Below are 21,973 nucleotides of genomic sequence, written 5' to 3' on the forward strand. Positions count from 1 at the left end.
AACTTTGATTCAGCGTAAAATAATTTATACAGTTATTTAATTATATCTGATAGTTTATATAATTATTTATGTAATTAATATAAAAAATATTTATTTTATTAATATAATAATATATAATTAATTAATATATGTATAAAATTATTTTATACTATCAATTTATTAAAATTAAATTAAAAAAATGATGAATCTAGAGTCATATTGTTATAACAAATTAAACCCCAACACTTGATGAGGAATCAAATAGAAATAAGTAACCATCACAACTAAAATACAAATTAAGAAAAAGAAAAAGGAGGGGGCTATGGATTAGATGTACATAAAAACAAGAAAGATAAACTCTAGCATTTGGTCCCTTAGTGTGTAGAGACTAGAGAGTACACGATGAAACGTGTATAGTTTTCCTTCAACCTTGGGTTTATAAATGGCATCCAAGTGGAATATAAAAAATCTGAAAAGAATAAAATGAATAACTCAGAATTGTGATAAATGTTGTGTATGTCAGCCCTTGAAGCCACGTATAATAGAAGGCTGATCTATTTGTCTGGTATATAAAATTGCCTGAGATCCATGATGGTGATAAGAGAGTTGAGAGAAGATTTAGAGAAGAGGTATCATGATGGTATGAGAGAGAGAGAGAGAAAATGTGACATCATAATACATGTTCTTAAAAAGATTAATTTCTTAAGGGTTAACAGTTTCATATGTCAACTTAGACTTCAAAAGATTAATTTCTTAAATTAGTCTTTAAAAAATATAATTATAAATTAAATTAGATTTTTTTGTCAGTTAAATAATAATATGATATGACATATATATGATATAAATTATTTAATGATACATAATCATCTCATTTAGATAAGAACTAATTTAATTTAATATTATATTTTTTAAGGACCAATTTAATGAGAAGATTAATCTTTTCAGAACTAAATTGGTGTACATATAATTGTTTAAGGACTATTTCTTCGCTATTGACTCAACACTTTATCTGGACTGACGTATTCATTTAGATACTATGATTTTTGCATGCAGTAGTACGTAATTTTATAGTGCAGTTGTCATTCGCTACACAAAAGGTGTTTATTGGCCTAGGATTATGGTTTGTTGGACTTTGCCCAAAACTTAGGTGGGGTAAACGTGTGTGTATCTAGTCTCGAGTAATGCAATACAACATTAGTTTTGGAGTTTGTATCAATGGAGTCGTGTAATTTCTACATTATTTTACTGCAATCGTGCATGTTAATAATTTCCAAATTATTTTCCTAGTGAATTTGTTATTATATATCTATGACAAACTTTTTTCTCCCCTCTTTTGAGTCCAGCACAAAATCGTCATGAAAAAGTCGCTAGGGTTAGATATTTAATTATAGGATTAGATAGAGTTAGAATTCTATTCTTATCCAAATACTTGTATTAAGAAGATAGACGAACATCTTATAATTTACAATAATAATGTGATAAGTTCAAATCAATTTTTTTTATTAAGAGGAGCCAATAAAAAATTTTACACTAATTATAAAATTATTTTAGAAGAGAATTTGACAAAAAAAAACTATAAAAAAATGCACTGAATACTGTCGGATTTAGCGACGGACGTTACCGACAAATTTACGGCAAATTTTCTGATGATTACTAGTAAAAATTCGTCTTTCGAATAAGTCACCATCGGATTTAAATTTCTGTAATTAAATCCAAATAGAGGCATGAAAATTAAATTTATTAGCACCGAATTTACTGTTAGATTTTCTGTTGAAAAATTCTGACGGTAATAGAATTTAGTGAAACACAGCATTTAGGCAACAACGAATACTTTACCGTTACATTTTTCCACCGATAAATTCGACAGTAAATTTGGGATAAAATTCAAACGCAAAACTCTCCCTCACTCCTGTATACTCTCTCTCTCTTCTCTTCTCTCTCTCTCTCTCTCGTCTCTCTCCCTCTGCTCCATTGAAAAAGATTACACCGCCACCACCTGGAGCTTCCATCGCCACCGGTAAGCCATATTATTGTTGCAGATTAGCACGTCATTGTCACTACTGCTAGAGTCTCCATAGAAAGTCTCCATCGCGCCGCCGCTATTGGTGTTCTTTGCCATCGAAAGTTGTCATCTTGTCCCCCTCACCGTGGTCCGTGGCTGAGGTCCACCGTGCCAAAAGTAAGGTTGTTGTCTATTTTTTCTTTTAGTTGTTTATTATATTACTAAATCCTAGCTCCACCATCATAGGTTTTATTGCCGCCTCCAGTCACCACCATACATCTACCATCCTGCAGCCACTATCAGAGGTATTTTTTTCTATATTTTTTATTTTTTAAATTTTTTTGTTTGTTTAGGATTTTGTTAAGTATTTTATTAAATTCTTAATTAAATTTTTTTAATAAAGTGTGAGATTAGGATTTATTATATTAATTTAGTGTAATTAGAAATTAAATAATGTTAGATTAGATTGGGTGTAATTTAGGATTTGTTCTGAGTTAATAGTGTTTTGGATGATTGTTAATTTTCTGAGTTTTTTGTTGTCTGAGTTAATTATTTTCTGAGTTAATTAGTGTTGATTTTGTTAATTCTCTGAGTTAATTTTAACTTGTTAATTTTTTAAGTTAATTATTGACTTATTGTTGATTGTTGTTAATTTTTTGAATTTATTGTTGTCTGAGTTAATTATTTTTTGAGTTAATTAGTATTGATTGTAATTCATTCTCCGAGATAATCTTAATTTATTATTTTTCTAAGTTAATTATTGACTTATTGTTGATTATTGTTAATTTTTTTATTTTATTGTTGTCTGAGTTAATTATTTTATGAGTTAATTAGTATTGATTGTAATTCATTCTCCGAGTTAATCTTAATTTATTATTTTTCTAAGTTAATTATTGACTTATTGTTGATTGTTGTTAATTTTTTTATTTTATTGTTGTCTAAGTTAATTGTTTTCTGAATTAATTTTGCTAAGTTGATTGTTGTCAATTTTATTGAGTTTGTTGCAATTTACTCATTTGAATATATGAACTTTGATTTGTTTATTTAATTATAATTTGTGTGTTGATTATGTTTATAGTTTGCAATTGAAGGTGTATAGCCTGCTATTCCAGAAAATACGCCTGTAGACAGTAGATTTTCAGTGCTAGTAATTCTTTATTCATAGATTAATGGTTTGTGAGGCAAAACCTTCAACTAAGTTTGTAAGTTACTAAAATTGTATAAGTTTAAATAGATATACTATTTAATTAAGAGATATAATATGTATGTTAGTAGATTACTTAAAATGTTAATGTGTCATGATATGTTAATTAATTTGTTGTGAATTTGTCCTATTTGCTTATAACTTGTACTCTCTTTGTATAATTAATTTGTCCTATTTGCTGATAAACATGAATTATTTATAATCTTAATTTGTCCTATTTGTATAATTAATTTTTTTAACATTTTATTATCTAGAGAGTTTCAATATTTATTTGTGAACTTGTTTGTGAACTTTTAACGAAAATTATAGATAAATTATTATGAAAATTTAAAATTTTTAATTTTTAGTTTAAAAATTTTGAATTTAGATATTTAAAATTATGTATTAAATTTTTAAACAAATTTTTTAAAAAATAAAATTTAAGTTTACCATCGAATTTATTGGGGAATAAATCTAACGGTAACAAGCTCTAGAATTTTACCAATTAAAATTTAATATCTGCCAGCAAATAATTACCGACGAGATTTATATGGTTTGATTTATCCCACCGCTAAATTCGACGGTAAATTACAGACAAATTTTCTTGGTAAATCCGCCGGTATTCGACGATTTTCTTGTAGTGAAATACAGTACTCGAGAAAAAGATATAAAAAAAGAAATCCAAAGATGAAGCGGTGACAAATGAAAAGTGAGAACCAACTAAAAATGAATAAAAGAAGAAGCAAAGTGAAAAAGATATAACAATGCAAATAAGATAAGAGAAATCATCATAAATGTAAAAAAAAAAGCTTTAGTAAAACTAGAGAAACTAAAACAAGAGGCATGTAATCATGATTGAGCACAAGTATACACAAACAGGTAAAAAAAATATTTAGTAGACTTTATGCTCTAAAACTAAAAATTAAAAAAAATATAAGATGTCTAAAAAAGAGATAAAAATGACAGTAAATGAAACAAACAAGAACATATGAGTGTGTTTATTAGTCTTTAAGTATATAAAAAAGGAGAAAATGTATATATAAAATCGTAAAAGAAACAAGAAAGAAAAATAAAAAATTTGAATCAAGTTAAGTACATCAAGAATAAGATTGATGAAAGTTTAGTTCAAGTTGAGAGCATTAATAAAAGATAAAAAAGATATTTCTATGAGTTATTTACTGAAAGACAAAAAACTCTTTTATACTTTGATCAGTTACATATGAGAAAAGAAGTCCAAAACTTCAATTATTATTGAAAGATTCAAGATTTCGATGTAAAGGTTTGGAAAGATTTAGGAGGAAAGGCATTGGTCATTTAACCAAAATTTTTAATGAGATTTTTATATTTAAGATGCAAGATTAGTAGAGAAAGAGCACCTTGATTCCTACGAAAATAAAAAGAGATATGCAAAATTGTGAAAATTAAAGAAGGATCAATCTCATGAGTCATATCATGAAGTTATGAGAGAGGATGATAGAACGAAGGTTGAAACAGGAGACAAATGTCTTGGAGAACTAGTTTGATTTTATGTCAGATATGTCCACCATCAAAGCTATATACTTGTTAAGAAAAATTATGAAGAGGTATCAAAATAAAAAACAATGATATAAATATGGTATTTATTAATTTAAAAAATATATATATATAATAGGCTACCAAGAGGGATCTTATAAAAAGTTTTGGAATAAAAGAGTGTAAGGATTGCACATATTCATATGCAATGAAGGATATATACAATAGGGTCACAACTAGTACAAAGACTTAATAAGGTGGTGTGACGGAAGAGTTTTTTATTGGTGTAGAACTACACCAAAGGATCATCTCTAAATTCATTTTTTTTTACATAAGTTTTGAAAATACTTACAAAGCATATCCCGAAATCCGTACTATGGTGCATATGTTTTGCCAATGATATCATCCTTATAGAAGAATTAAGGAGATTCAAATAAGAAATTAGATTCATAGAGAAAAGCTTTAGTGGTGTACATTTTGTGCATAAATTGCAGTAAAATAGAATATAAGTTCGGCCTACGTAAGAGAAACACTAATATATAAGTACAAATTGAAAATAATATTCTACCACAAATAAAGTGTTTTAGATATCTTGAGTGTATCATACAGGATAATAAAAAAATTGAGAAAAATGTAAAACATAGGATCTAAGTGAATTGGTCAAAATGGTGGAGTGCGTCTGATTTTATATATGACAAAAAGATACCTATAAAAGTTAAAGGTAACTTTTATCGCACTGCCAATTAGACCAACTATGCTATATGGAATAGAGTGTTGGGCAACAAAGAATTAGTATAAACATAAGTTAAGTGTGATAAAGATAAGGATGCTGAGAACGATGAACAATCACACTCACATGGACAAAATAAAAAATGAATATATAAGTTAGAAAATTGGAATAATGTCTATTATTGTAAAAATAGTAGAAATTTGTCTTAGAAGGTTTAGACATGTGAAAAGAAAAATAGTAGAACATCCAATTAAAAATGTGGATCGTTAGATGAGATAAAAAGTAAATAGGAGTGAAAGGTAGAGAAAGACTCAAAATATCATATATAAACATGAAGTGGTCAAACAAAATTTTTATATACACAATCTTATTATAAATATGATACATGATAAGACTTAATAATATCGTTTGATTTGTATAGTCAATCTTATCTAATGGAATAAAGTTTTATTATTATTGTTGTTGTTATTGATTGTATTTCCATCCTTTTTAGCATAGGCATCATAGTCATAGACACCTTAGAGCTTCTTCAGTTTTTATTATAGTTATATGTAATTAAATTTTGGTAAATGTTATGGTGCCTATCACATTATTTGAAGTTATTAAAAAAAGATAAATAAATAATATTTAATAAATTTTAAATAACTTACTTTTATTTTAAATATTTTATTTTTTATTTTAAAATATAAGTTAGGCAATTTAGATACCATAGAATTTACCTTAAATTTTATGATGTCTCATGTCTGCACTTTGTATGATGCCAAAGTTGTGAGAATTGGACCGGTCATTGAACCGATCAAGTGACTGGTTCAATGTTTTAATGGTCTAACTAGAGTTGAACCGTGATTAAATCGGTTTAAATAAATATAAAATAAAATAATTAAAAATTTACTATAAAATTTTAAACAGCTAAATTTAATGACTTCAAAATTAATAAAATTCAAAATTTAAAATTCAAAATTTCAAAGATTAAAATTCAAAATGTTATAATTTATCATTGAAAGTTCACAAATTCAAACATTAAAATTTACCACTACAAAAAATTAAAATGCATATAATTAACAAACACATTATATTCCACCACTAAAAAAAAATAAACTAATTTCAGATACTACTTACACAAATTTCTAATTATTGAACCTAAACTTACACAAATTACATATAGCCAATAACTAAATGTTGATTATTGAACACAAATTTACACAAAATTTCTATTCACATAAGCAACAATCCAATTATACATACAGTTTCAGAATACAAAATTAACGACTACAGAACTCAGAAAACTCATAACTCAGAATTAACAATTACCATCAACAATCAACAAAATTATTTTAAAAAATTTAACTTGAAAAAAATTATCAAAAACCAGACAAATTAACAAGAATAATTAACTCAGAAGTATATATTAATCATAATTAATTTCAGAAAAAATTAGGGCTGAAGAAGCAATGGAGGAGTGCTCACTGGAGAAGACAAGACAGCCGAGCAATAGAGACGTCTGAGAGGAGGTGATGGCCGAGCAGTTAAACGGAGGTGACGGCGAGGAGGACAAGCGAGCAGAGACGTTCGCATTTCGCGTAAGACAGAGTGAGATCGGAGAGGGAGAGAGAGCGAGCTTGAAGAGAGAGAAGCCAAGCAGAGACGTCCGGGACGGCGACGAGAACAAGGCCGATGATGGTACCCTCTGTCGCTACCGATGACGACGATCACAGAAGCGGGCTTCACGACGAGCACAGAGACGGTGAGGAGGAGAAGAGTAGGTGGGCTTCGCGACGAGCATAGAGAAGGTGAGGAAGAAAAGAGTGGCGGCGTCTAGGGGTTCACGGTGGCTGGTGGGCCTTCACGACGAGCAGGCGGGATGGGGGCTGACGATGGCGACGGTGTTTGCTCTACTAGGGTTAGGGAGTGAGGGAATTGGGACTGGATGTTAATGGGTTGGAGGAAAGAAATTAGGACTGGGTTATCGTGTTAGTATAGTTGGTGAGTTTTTTTTTTTTTTTTAACTTTCTGACGTTAAAACGATGCAGTTTTAGATGCAAATTAAAAAACCGGACCTTTATAAAATCCTGTCAGTTTGTCCGGTTTATCAATTAACTACCGATTCAGCTAATTTTTTTATCAGTTTTTTATAGATAGACTGAACCGGCTAAATAATTAATTTTCGGTTAATCTAGTTAAACTGGTCGGTCCGATAAACATTGTATGATGCTCAGCTCTATTGCTCTATGCAATTGTATTTCCCTTGCATTGGGATCGGAGATTAAACCTTCGGTTTTTTTTTTATAAAAAAAATATAAAAAAAGTGTCAAATTATGAGACTATATTACTATTATGATTATGAATTATTTATATAGCTAGGTCTGCCTGATTAGCTACACAAAAAAAAAAAAAAAAAAACATAATTAGCATTGCAAAAGATCCTGTTGTAATAAACACTGACCACACATACAATTCTTCTAGGTTTTATTAAAGAAAAACCCTATTGCTTGTTGACCATATTTTCACTGTCTCCGCGTGCTTGAAGACATGGAATTAAGAAGAGAAAACATTGCTTTCATATACAGCTTAATTAGATTTTTTTTATTGCTACTCACCAGTTGTTAAATCTTAATAAAGTTCCCCTAATTATTCCACCAAATAATTATATTGCTAAATACGACAAAATCCCATTTCTTTTTAATTTATTATATTTTTTAAGGATAAAGTATACTTTTTATCTTTGAAGTTTGACAAAAATTTTTAAAATATCTCTAAATTTTATTCTGTTTTAATTTTGTCCTAAAAATTTTCGATTTGCATCAAATATATCCTCGACGGCTAACTTTTCAAAAAATTTAAAATCAATCTAACAATAATGCATCAAAATTATGCTTGATTTGTTTGTGTTGAGGGTTATTCTTATGAAATTGTTGTTGAATTGGTCTTAAAATTTTTTGAAACATTAGCCGTCAGGAAATATATTTGATGCAAATCGAAAACTTTTAAGACAAAATTAAAAAAAAATAAAACTTAAAATATTTTTAAAATTTTTATTAAACTTTAAGAACAAAATTTTTTAATTATTGAATATACAATCTCCATCCACTACTAGGTGCTAATTGCTGAATCCATGTTTTTCATACACATACACCTAATTGGATGACATGAACTGAAAAAGATATAAATATTAATTGAGCTCCCAAGAAGTTGCAAGCTTAATTATAATTGAAGAGTTACAATTCTAATTAAATAATCATATCATATATACTCAAGTTAAGTGTTTTGATTTGCTGGTACAAGATACTTGTTGTTTATGTATATATTTTCATACATATGCTCCGATACTTTACCTAACAATTGATAAGGTATGCTACCGGCCACTTTATTATATGTTTAATTATATATTAAACTTTTCCTCATACCTGGTTTTACCTAATTAAGCATCCAATAATGGAACTTTCTCAGTTAACTATTCTCACCTTCTTGTGTCGTAGTGGCCCTAGAGCGTGTAAAGTTGCATGTTACTTTAATAAGAAGCATTATGTCAATTAATTATACAAAATTATCGTGGTGTCATTTTCTTTGCTGAATTTTGTGTGAGATTAGGTTTGATATAAACTCCAAAAAGCCTACCATTTGGTAACAAACAGAGACAGTGAGTAACATGAAATCAACTAATTAATCCTTCCATTAAAATAGTTTAATTAGGCACTTAATAAATGTATACATGCGCAATTGGTTTTAAAGAGAAAATGACGTGCTGAACAAACTATATATGCACGGTTGATTAAATGAGGACATGTGATGATAAATAATTATTGGATGTTCAACTATTTTTATATTATATATTAATTAATAATTGACTTTTTTTTATTACTATGCAAAACAACATGGAGGCCTAATTAATTAAAAATATCAGTTTACGAAATATGAAAATGTTTGATAGTAAAAAAAACTTAGTAAAAAATAATTAAAATTTATTACAATAATTAATAAATATTAAATAAGTTAAATTTTGACATTTTTTTTTATCATTCTGACATTACTCTTATAAATAATATGGATATATTTTGCATTAATAGTTTCAATTTATGATCTTAATTAATTAGGCTAAGAACAGATAAACTTAGCTGCCAATATTCTTTAACGGGTTACATCGCTGATCTTACACGTCTTTATCTCTTATATTATGTCAATTGATTATCTATATTGGGTGTTCTTATTTTATGTATCTTTTAATGTTAAATTATAAGCGTGCATTAGACATCAGACGTGACCTGATGAATGATATGATGATGATCCCCTAATTTCGTCTCTCTGAAATTTATTACTTGGTCATATTTTAAAATTCCTAGAATAATATAGTCAAACGAATTAGTGTTTAGCCTTTTAGATAAAAAAAAATATTATAAAAGAAGTAGTCGAACGAAAATTAATATTTTTTTAATTTTGAGTGAAGGATTTATCTTCGTAAAAGATATGGGAAAATTTTAATTTTTGTTAAGTAGTTTTATCACTTCTATCCATTAAATATTTTACAAGCCAAAAATAAAAATTAGTGTTGACGAATAATACTCTGATCTATCACGTAAAAAAGAAAAAAGAAAAAAAAAAGCATAGAATCGATATATGAGTAACAAAAAAATACAACTTATCTTGTTTGTAATTGAAATCTTTTCATAAATATGTGACTTATGTAATTTAATTTATGGTGAACCAAATAAATAATAGGGTTAAGTATGGTTTTGGTTCCAAAAGTTTTCGGCCAGAATCAAAACCGTCCATCATCTAATTTTCGATTTAAAATCATCATTAACTTTTTTTCGTATTAAAATCGTCATTTTAAATAAAATTTTTAATTTAATTCCTAAACTACCCGTTATTTTAATAAAAAAACAAAATAAAAAAATAAAAAAAATGCGTTTTGGGGAGGGGGGGCAAGGGAAACGCGTTGGGGGTAGGGGGTGGGGGGAGGAAACGCGGGAGGGAGGGGAGGAGTCCATAGCCGCCGCCACCATCGCCGGTCCGCCCACGAGCCGCCGTCGGAACCACGACCAGAGGAAGACGTCGCCGCCTTCCCTTCATGTATCTTTCTGCCGCCACCGTGGAGTGCGTCGCCGGGAAGGGGAGCCCGAGCTGCCGATCTATCCAGCCGTGGAGTGTATCGCCGCCGTTCATGCATGCTCCTGCCACCGCCGATCTACTCAGCCGCCGTCGCTCTTCGCCTTCTGCATCTGCTTCTTTGTGCTTTGAATTTCTGATTTGGTTTTGTACTTCTCTGTTGATTTGGCTTTGTGCTTGAATTTGTTGATTTGGCTTTGTGTTGGATTTATTGATTTGTTGCTTTCTGTTTCTGCTTGTGTTAAATTTGTGTTGGATTTGTTGATTTTCTGCTTTCTGTTTCTGCTTCTCTTGTGAAGGTAGAGGCGGAGGTGAGGGGTGGGGGGAAGGGGAGACGGGGAAGGGGAGGGAACGCAGGGTGGGGGTGGGGGGAAGGGAAGACGGGGAGGGGAAGGGACGCGGGATGGGGGTAGGGGTGGGGGAAGGGAAAAGGGGGGAGGGGGACGGCGGCGGCGTTGGTGGTGGTGTTGGTAGAGGTTGTGGCGGTGGTGTTGGTGTTGGTGGTGGTGGTGGTGGAGGAGGTAATTGTGTTGGTAGTGGTGAGAGTATTTTTGTCCAAAAAAATAAAAAGAACGATTTTAATACGAAAAAAAACGTTAAGGATGATTCTAAATCGAAAATTAGATGAGGGACGATTTCGATTCTGGCTGAAAACCTTTGGAAACAAAACCATACTTAATCATAAATAATAAGATATATTTTTATTAATATTTTTATAGTTATATATTTTTATAAATAAAATATTTAAATTATTTATTAAAAAAATCCGGCTCATCCTTCGGTAGATTAATAATTTCAAGTTGAAGTCATATAATTTACTAATATATTTTAGTTTTTTAAGAATACATATGAAAAAAAGTTAGGAACTCATTTAGATAAAGATGTTTATAATGTTTTTTTATAGATATTTTTTTAATAATTAAAATTTAACATATATAATCGATTAAACTGTATTATTTTTATCAAAATTAGGCCAGACAAATTAATTTGACCGAAAAAATAGTGAATTAAATCTTGAACCAATCTAAATTAATATTATTGTTTATAGAAAATGACTACAATATCTTTATTATAGAAAATAACTAAAATATTCCTATTATATATATATATATTAGAGATAATACTCAATTTGATCCCTGAAGTTACACTCGAGCCTCAATTTAGTCCTTAAAGTTTTAATTGCCTCAATTTAGTCTCCAAACTTTTCAATTGACTCTGTGACGGAAACCACTGTAGGGATTAACGTGATTAAAATTTGAACATTTTCTCTATATATTAATTTAGAGAATTCTAAATTTTAGCCCTTTTGTAAATCCCGGTTAAATTAGTAAATAATTAGTCAATAAATTAGTTTTTAATAAGGATGATTAGAAATGTGAATATTATATTAAATTAGGATAGAGCTCGTCGAAACGAGAATTTTGACACCAATTTAAAAAAAAATCGGTCAAAAATTAGACCGAACGGGCCGAACCAGTTGAACCGGGCCGAAACCGGGCCCGTGGGCCCAACCGGCCCAGCATTTAATGAATCCAAGTCTCTCTTCTTCCCCATTCAGCAGAGGCAGCGTGAAACACATTTAGGGGAAGAGAGAAACGAAGAACGTTTCCAACCCTCACGGTAAATTTAATTTGCCGTAACTCCTCCGTCCGAGCTCCGATCGCCGCACTGTTTGTGGCCACGCGTCCACCGCGTCGAGCTCTACATTTCTACCGAAACAATTTCATAGGTAAATCATTCTTTTATTCTCAGCCTCTTCTTCCCCAATTTTTGGGAAATTAAGTGGAGGTATTAAATTTCTTTACTCTTTGATGTTTTAGGATCCAATTAGCTTGAGGAAAACGTTCACTCTTGCTTATGTGAAGCTTGGATAAGGTGAGAAAATTATAATTCCATTTTAATTTCATTTAATTTGATCTTTGAGTATTAAATTGGGTATATATGTGTTATAAATGTGTATTAGGTTGTAAATAAATAATTGGAGCTTGAAATTGTGAATACTGGAGCTTGGAGGAAGCGGATTAGTTGAGGTTTTGAGGGCTGTGTTCTTTTAGGAAAATTGTCTTAGAATAATTCTTGGGAATCGGCTAAGGTATGGTTTAGGTTTCTTGCATTTAATATATAATGTTCTGTGAAAACTTAGGCTAGATGACCATAAGATAAGTTGGAATGCAGGTGTATATTTAATGTTTAGTAATGGGTTGATGAATATGCTTGGTTTGGTTTGGTGATTTGTTTGTAAGATGATATTGGTTGCTAGTTGGATCTTTGAAAGGATATATGATTGAATTGTTGATTAAATGGCTATATTTTAGTTTGGTTGAATGATGATTGATGAAAAGATATGGAGCTTGTTGAGGATTATTGTTAGCAATTTGGATTGGTGGTAATAGGTTTGAAAATAATTGGAATGGAAATTTTGAATGAAAAATGAGGTATTTTGTGTTAAAATCCTAGGATATGTGAACTATGATTTTTAGTTGAATTTTGGTTGTTGGATTTGAATATTGTATGAGTATAATTATTGATCTGAGGTAGATTTATTGTGGTGATTGTTATGATAATGAGGAAGGGTATGTTGAATTGAAAAGAATACAGGTTTGGACCTGAAAAGGGTGGCAAAGTCCGAGTTTTAGAAGAGATGCTGCCGAAATTTTATAAAAATTAGAGATTTTGTTTAGATGATTATTTAAAAAGATTTAGATTCAAAGGTTATATGGTTTGATTTTGAGTTATTAAGAAAATGAGCATGTTTTAAGTTTGATTCATTTAGAAAAGAATGAATTATGTTTTGAATTGAAACTATTGATGGACGGAATGGGAGGTGTGATAATGAAAGATAAGGATTGAATATGATTGATGTATGATGATGAATGAGATGCGATTGAGAATGATGCGGATGTTGATGAATTATAATTGAATTATTTATATGGCTTGAATAATTTAATGATCTGAGATACGAGGTTCCCTGGATTAAGTGCCGTGGCTTGCCACCACGTGTACCAGGTTGAAAACTCGATACTCTGTTGACCCTATGACGTAAGTGTGACCGGGCACTATATAAATTCCCGGGAATGTTACCCCCATTGAGTAATATTGATTATTTGAGATAAAGCTATGCATAGACTCTTGGGGATGCACGTCGGGGGACAGTCTAAGGACAATTCAGACTTGTCGGGTTGGCTGGATAACCGACAGATGAGCCTCATCAGCCATAGGACAGGCATGCATCATCTACATATTACTTGAATTACTTGCTTGTGCTTTAATTGGGTGTGCCTATATGTACTTGCCATGTTAAATGTGTATTTGTTACCTGCAGTATTTGTAACCTTCTTGTGTTTGCCTTTATCTGTCTATTTGTCTGTGAAAATGCATGATGGAGTTGGAGGTATGGAGGAATGGCAGTATGGGACCTAGATTTAAGATTAAGTTAAGTTAGGTTTAAATATTCTTAGAAACCACCTTTTATGGCTTCTGTTTAATACTTTAAACTCTATAATCTGAGTGTCGGCGTTCTAGGATTGCCTCTGGCATTCCCAGGACCTTATATATTATGTGTGTGGCACCTTTACCATACTGAGAACCTCCGGTTCTCATTCCATACTATGTCGTTGTTTTTCAGATGCAGGTCGAGAGGCATCTCGTTAGGCGTCTGGACTCTTGAAGCGGAGTGGTTACTGGGTTATTTTGTTATGCTATGATGTATATATATGTACTTAGCTTTCTCTCCACATAACTTATTCTTTTTGATCCTCCTAGAGGTGTATGGAGAGGTAGAATTTATTTTATGTACATTTGGGTTTTGGATATGTATATATATGTATATATGTGTGTATATTCTCCGGCCAGTCTTGACTTCGCAGGCTGAGTCAGGAGCTCGTTATTGTATCTTTGACTCTCTGTTCCTGTTTTGGGTTACTTTACACTTGACAGCGGTAGCTTTCTTAGCACGCAAGTTAACTCGTTTTTCGAGCGTTGCGCTTTTATTTCACGATTTCTATTTCCTCTATTCTTCAAGGCTCCTAGCATATTATAATTCTTCTGCTATTATATATATACATTTTATTTTAGAGATCGTAATACCACACCACCTCTGTTTTACGACTTAAGCGTAAAGCTCTGAGTGGTAGGGTGTTACATTATGGTATCAGAGCAGTTCGTTCCTATAGAGCCTGAAAGATGGACTGATTGTGCTTCTGTACATTCTCTGTATATGTGTCTATATGCTATTAGGATATCTGACTGATATATATAGCATAAACGTTTGTGAGCATGCATTTGGAACTTTAAGCATTAGACCTGTGATATTAAAACTGATCAACTTAATATCACTTGTTTAGTGTGTATAAGGACCAGATGTCGACTCGCAGACGCGGTCGCGGGCGAGGTAGAGGTAGGATAGGCATCGTTACTCCTAGTCCGGTAGGGAATGATCCAGTAGACTTTATGGCTACTCTGGAAAATATGGCTGTAGCTATGCAGGCAATAGCCGAGGCACTGGATAATAAGATAAATCAGGGTAATTACGGAAATAATAATGATGAGGATGGTCCTATGACACTTGCTTTATTTCTGAAAGTTCACCCTCCGACTTTCAGGAGAACCTCAAATCCCACTAACGCAGATAATTGGATTCAAGCTATGGAACGGTTGTTGCAGGCCCAACAGATTCCTGAGAAGCAATGGGTTGGATTTTAAACTTATCAACTACAAGGTGAGGCTCAGTATTGGTGACAGGGGACACGATGTATCCTGCAGGCAGGTGACGCTGTGATAGTCGGGAGATTGGTTATTTAAGAACCATGTTTTGCTTGATTGTTCTGAGAAGTCAGTACAGTTTATGCTGGAAGGGTCAGAAGCACCTGTTGTGGTGAATAATTACTATTTAGACTCTATGATAGTAAACTGTTCTGGAACTGAATGTCAGGGTATTATGTTATTAACTGCGGGAGTATTAGATGATGATCAGAGTTTAGAGTAGATTCCGGTTGTATGCGAATTTACAGATGTGTTTTCGGATAATATTAATGAATTTCCACCTAATCGGGATGTTGAATTTGCAATTGAGTTGGTGTCTGGAGCCGATCCGATTTCGATTACTTCTTACAGGATGTCACCTTTAGAAATGGTTGAACTGAAAGCTCAGCTGGAAGATCTGTTGGGTAAGCATTTTATTCGACCAAGTGTTTATCCGTGGGGAGCATCAGTATTGCTGGTAAAGAAGAAGGATGGGAGTATGCGGTTATGTGTCGATTATCGGCAATTGAATGAGATCACTGTGAAGAATAAATATCTGTTGCTTAGAATCGATGATCTAATAGATCAGCTACAGGGTGCCGGTGTGTTTTCTAAGATTGATCTGCGATCCGGGTATCATCAAATAAGGATTAGAGACGAGGATATTCTGAAAACTGCTTTCAGAACGCGTTATGGTCATTATGAGTATATAGTGATGTCTTTTGGGTTAACTAATGCCCCGGCAGTATTTATGGATTATATGAACAGGATTTTCCGACCGTATCTGGACAAGTTTGTTATTGTCTTCATTGGTGATATTCTTGTTTATTCTAAGTTTGAGGAGGAACATGCTAATCACTTATGAACTGTGCTGCAAATTCTGAGAGACAGGAAGTTATATGCTAAGTTATCTAAATGCGAGTTTTGGAAGAGTGAGGTAAAGTTTCTCGGTCACGTGGTGAGTAAGCAGGGAATAGCCATGGATCCTGCTAAGGTAGAAGCAGTGATGAAATGGGAGTGATTAACTTCAGTAATAGAGATTAGAAGTTTTCTAAGTTTGGCGAGATAGTATCGGAAATTCATTAAGGGACTTTCATAGCTCGCCTTACCTTTAACTAAGTTGACTAGGAAGGATACGCTTTTTATTTGGACCCAGAGTGTGAAGAGAGTTTTTGAGCATTAAAGCACAGATTGACTACTGCACTCGTGTTAGTATTGTCTGAACCAAGTGAGCCGTTTGAAGTGTACTGTGATGCATCGCTGAAGGGCTTGGGGTGCGTTCTGATGCAGCACCAGAATGTTGTAGCACACGCCTCACGGCAATTAAAGCCGTATGAGATGAACTATTCGACACATGATTTAAAACTTGCTGCTATTGTGTTTGCTTTAAAGATTTGGAGGCACTACCTCTATGGTGTTAAGTTTCATGTTTTCTCAGACCATAAGAGTTTGAAGTATCTTTTTGAGCAGGAAGAGTTGAATATGTGTCAGAGGAGGTGGATGGAGCTTCTGAAAGATTATGATTTTGAATTGAATTATCATCTAGGAAAAGCGAACGTTGTGGCAGAGGCTTTGAGTCAGAAGTCTTTATATGCAGCTTGGATGATGCTACGGGAAGAAGAATTACTAAGGGTATTTCAAGGTTTGAATTTGGGAATCAGAGAAGAATCTGGAATTTTGTGTTTGAGTCAGTTGCAGATTTCAAGTGATTTTAAATTATAACTTCTGAAGGCTCATCGAGACAGTGAAGCGTTACGTAAGGTATTACCAGCAGTTGAACAGGAAAAACAGTGGAGAGTGTCAGAAGGACAGGATGGTTTGTGGAGGTTTAAGAACCAGATTATTGTGCCAGATATTAGGGACCTGCGACAGAGTATTTTGAAGGAAGCTCATAAGAGTAGATTCTCAATTCATCCAGGGAGTACTAAAATGTATCAGGATCTGAAAGCGATGTTCTGGTGGCCAGGTATGAAGAATGATGTGGCATTGCACGTATCTAAATGTTTAACATGTCAGAAGGTTAAGATTGAGCATCAGAGACCATCAGGGACCCTTCAGCCTTTAGAGATTCTACAATAGAAATGAGAGAGTATCGCAATGGATTTTGTGATAGGTTTGCCTAGAACCCGATCTGGTTGTGATGCTATTTGGGTGGTTGTGGATCGATTGACGAAATCAGCTCACCTTCTTCCTATCTGAATAAGTTGCACAATAGAGGAATTGGCTCAAATGTATATCAAAGAGATTGTCAGGTTACATGGCGTGCCTTCTACCATTATATCTGACAGGGATCCTCGTTTTACATCAAGGTTCTGGGGAGCTTTTCAGTATGCATTTGGGACTCAGTTAAGCTTGAGTACTGTGTATCACCCTCAGACAGAGGGTCAGTCAGATAGAATTATTCAGACCTTGGAGGATATGCTAAGGGCTTGTATTTTGGACCAGCCAGCGAGCTAGGATTGGTATATGCCATTGATAGAATTTTATTATAATAATAGCTATCATGCGAGCATCGGAATGGCTCCATATGAGGCTCTGTATGGCAAGAAATGTCAATCTCCATTATGTTGGTATGAAATTAGAGAAAGGAGTTTATTAGGGCCTGAGATGATAGCTGAAAACGACTGAACAGATAAAGAAAATTCGTAGTCGAATGCTTATAGCCCAAAGCCGCCAAAAGAGCTATGCTGTTCAGAGGCGAAAGCCTTTGGAGTTCAAAGAAGAAGAACATGTCTTTCTGAAAGTTACACCAACCATTGGAGTGGGAAGAGCTTTTAAGACTAAGAAACTAAATCCCCGTTATATTGGACCGTTTGAGATCTTGAAGAGAATTGGACTAGTGGCTTATAGAATTGCCTTACTGCCGTATTTTTCGAATTTGCACGATGTGTTTCATGCGTCACAGCTTCGGAAGTATACTCCTGACGCAAGTCATGTTCTAGAATCGGAACCAGCCCAAGTAAGAGAAGATCTAACACTTCGAGTAATTCCAGTGAGAATTGATGATACTAATATTAAACGATTATGCGGAAAGGAAGTATCATTGGTAAAAATAATTTGGAGTCGAGCTGGTATCGAGGAACATACCTGGGAACTCAAATCAGATAAGCGAAAGGACTACCCACATCTCTTTTCAGGTAATTGAATTTGAATTTTGAGGGCAAAATTCTTTATTAGGTGGGTAGAATGTAAATCCCGGTTAAATTAGTAAATAATTAGTCAATAAATTAGTTTTTAATAAGGAGGATTAGAAATGTGAATATTATATTAAATTAGGATAGAGCTCGTCGAAACGAGAATTTTGACACCAATTTCAAAAAAAATCGGTCAAAAATTAGACCGAACGGGCCGAACCAGTTCAACCAGGCCCGTGGGCCCAACCGGCCCAGCATTTAATGAATCCAAGTCTCTCTTCTTCCCCATTCAGCAGAGGCAGCGTGAAACACATTTAGGGGAAGAGAGAAACGAAGAACGTTTCCAACCCTCACGGTAAATTTAATTTGCCGTAACTCCTCCGTCCGAGCTCCGATCGCCGCACCGTTTGTGGCCACGCGTCCACCGCGTTGAGCTCTACATTTCTACCGAAACAATTTCATAGGTAAATCATTCTTTTATTCTCAGCCTCTTCTTCCCCAATTTTTGGGAAATTAAGTGGAGGTATTAAATTTCTTTACTCTTTGATGTTTTAGGATCCAATTAGCTTGAGGAAAATGTTCACTCTTGCTTATGTGAAGCTTGGGTAAGGTGAGAAAAATTATAATTCCATTTTAATTTCATTTAATTTGAGCTTTGAGTATTAAATTGGGTATATATGTGTTATAAATATGTATTAGATTGTAAATAAATAATTGGAGCTTGAAATTGTGAATACTGGAGCTTGGAGGAAGCGGATTAGTTGAGGTTTTGAGGGCTGTGTTCTTTTAGGAAAATTGTCTTGGAATAATTCTTGGGAATCGACTAAGGTATGGTTTAGGTTTCTTGCATTTAATATATAATGTTCTGTGAAAACTTAGGCTAGATGACCATAGGATAAGTTGGAATGCAGGTGTATATTTAATGTTTAGTAATGGGTTGATGAATATGCTTGGTTTGGTTTGGTGATTTGTTTGTAAGATGATATTGGTTGCTAGTTGGATCTTTGAAAGGATATATGATTGAATTGTTGATTAAATGGCTATATTTTAGTTTGGTTGAATGATGATTGATGAAAAGATATGGAGCTTGTTGAGGATTATTGTTAGCAATTTGGATTGGTGGTAATAGGTTTGAAAATATTTGGAATGGAAATTTTGAATGAAAAATGAGGTATTTTGTGTTAAAATCCTAGGATTTGTGAACTATGATTTTTAGTTGAATTTTGGTTGTTGGATTTGAATATTGTATGAGTATAATTATTGATCTGAGGTAGATTTATTGTGGTGATTGTTATGATGATGAGGAAGGGTATGTTGAATTGAAAAGAATATAGGTTTGGACCCGAAAAGGGTGGCAAAGTCCGAGTTTTAGAAGAGATGCTGCCAAAATTTTATAAAAATTAGAGATTTTGTTTAGATGATTATTTAAAAAGATTTAGATTCAAAGGTTATATGGTTTGATTTTGAGTTATTAAGAAAATGAGCATGTTTTAAGTTTGATTCATTTAGAAAAGAATGAATTATGTTTTGAATTGAAACTATTGATGGACGGAATGGGAGGTGTGATAATGAAAGATAAGGATTGAATATGATTGATGTATGATGATGAATGAGATGCGATTGAGAATGATGCGGATGTTGATGAATTATAATTGAATTATTTATATGGCTTGAATAATTTAATGATCTGAGATACGAGGTTCCCTGGATTAAGTGCCGTGGCTTGCCACCACGTGTACCAGGTTGAAAACTCGATACTCTGTTGACCCTACGACGTAAGTGTGACAGGGCACTATATAAATTCCCGGGAATGTTACCCCCATTGAGTAATATTGATTATTTGAGATAAAGCTATGCATAGACTCGCTCTTGGGGATGCACGTCGGGGGACAGTCTAAGGACAATTCAGACTTGTCGGGTTGGCTGGATAACCGACAGATGAGCCTCATCAGCCATAGGACAGGCATGCATCATCTACATATTACTTGAATTACTTGCTTGTGCTTTAATTGGGTGTGCCTATATGTACTTGCCATGTTAAATGTGTATTTGTTACCTGCAGTATTTGTAACCTTCTTGTGTTTGCCTTTATCTGTCTATTTGTCTGTGAAAATGCATGATGGAGTTGGAGGTATGGAGGAATGGCAGTATGGGACCTAGATTTAAGATTAAGTTAAGTTAGGTTTAAATATTCTTAGAAACCACCTTTTATGGCTTCTGTTTAATACTTTAAACTCTATAATCTGAGTGTCGGCGTTCTAGGATTGCCTCTGGCATTCCCAGGACCTTATATATTATGTGTGTGGCACCTTTACCATACTGAGAACCTCCGGTTCTCATTCCATACTATGTCGTTGTTTTTCAGATGCAGGTCGAGAGGCATCTCGTTAGGCGTCTGGACTCTTGAAGCGGAGTGGTTACTGGGTTATTTTGTTATGCTATGATGTATATATATGTACTTAGCTTTCTCTCCACATAACTTATTCTTTTTGATCCTCCTAGAGGTGTATGGAGAGGTAGGATTTCTTTTATGTACATTTGGGTTTTGGATATGTATATATATGTATATATGTGTGTATATTCTCCGGCCAGTCTTGACTTCGCAGGCTGAGTCAGGAGCTTTTATTTTAGAGATCGTAATACCACACCACCTCTGTTTTACGACTTAAGCGTAAAGCTCTGAGTGGTAGGGTGTTACACCTTTAATTCTCTACCGTTATAGGGTTAGGATTTAAAGTTTTCAATATATAGTATTTTAGTTATTTTCTATAATAAGGGTATTTTAATTATTTTTTATAAAAAATAATATTAATTTAGACCAGTTCAAGATTTGGTTCACTATTTTTTTGGTCAAATTAATTTGTCTAGCTTAATTTTAACAAAAATAACACGATTTAATCGATTATATGTGTTAAATTTTAATTATTAAATAATATTTAAAAAAAAAACGTTTTAGACATCTTTATCTAAGATACTCTCAAAAATTAATGCTAAAAAATTTTATTTAATGGCGGACCGACCCAGTTGTGAAAATATTTATTTTTAAAAATTGAAACTGATGTTGAAGGATTAAGATTTAATATTATATTTAATAATTAAATATTAAAATTAAAATTTTATTTAAAATATAAAATTTTAGTATTTTTAAAAAATAAAAATATTAGGGTCTAAAATTTTTGAAAACAAAGATTAAACTTTTAATCATATTTTTTTATTAACTAAAAATATTTTAATAAATATTTTTATTTATTTTTTATTTATTTTAAATTAAATAAAATATTAAGACATAATTTAATTTTATATATTTTATATTAAATATAATACAAAAATTTAATTTTGCCTTAATCTCTTCGCTTTTGTCAATCAATTTCTGTTTTTCAATCTTAATCTACCTTTCAAACAAAGCCTAGGTGAATTTAAGAGAGACACAATGAGTTTGTGAGAATTTTATTCTTACAACTTGCTATTAGGTGTTGGATAAAATAATGTCATGCACTGAGAAACACTATATATTGGTCCATGGTGTAGTTCAACCTATTCAGCTTTTCATCATTAAGGTGCTCAATACTTTTGTCAGCACCAGTCCTCAC

At 32.6% G+C, this 21,973-nt stretch overlaps 1 long non-coding RNA gene across 1 annotated transcript; it reads left to right on the forward strand.

The window, feature by feature from the left end:
* Window positions 1–12,014: 12,014 nt before the first annotated feature.
* LOC112746963 (uncharacterized) lies at window positions 12,015–14,521 on the forward strand. The gene is made up of 4 exons (XR_003174684.3): window positions 12,015–12,238; window positions 12,330–12,384; window positions 12,473–12,601; window positions 14,135–14,521. It is a non-coding gene; the product is annotated as an uncharacterized lncRNA (long non-coding RNA).
* Window positions 14,522–21,973: the final 7,452 nt, after the last annotated feature.

The sequence above is a fragment of the Arachis hypogaea genome, chromosome 15, assembly GCF_003086295.3.
Source record: "Arachis hypogaea cultivar Tifrunner chromosome 15, arahy.Tifrunner.gnm2.J5K5, whole genome shotgun sequence".
Taxonomy (NCBI): Eukaryota; Viridiplantae; Streptophyta; class Magnoliopsida; order Fabales; family Fabaceae; genus Arachis; species Arachis hypogaea.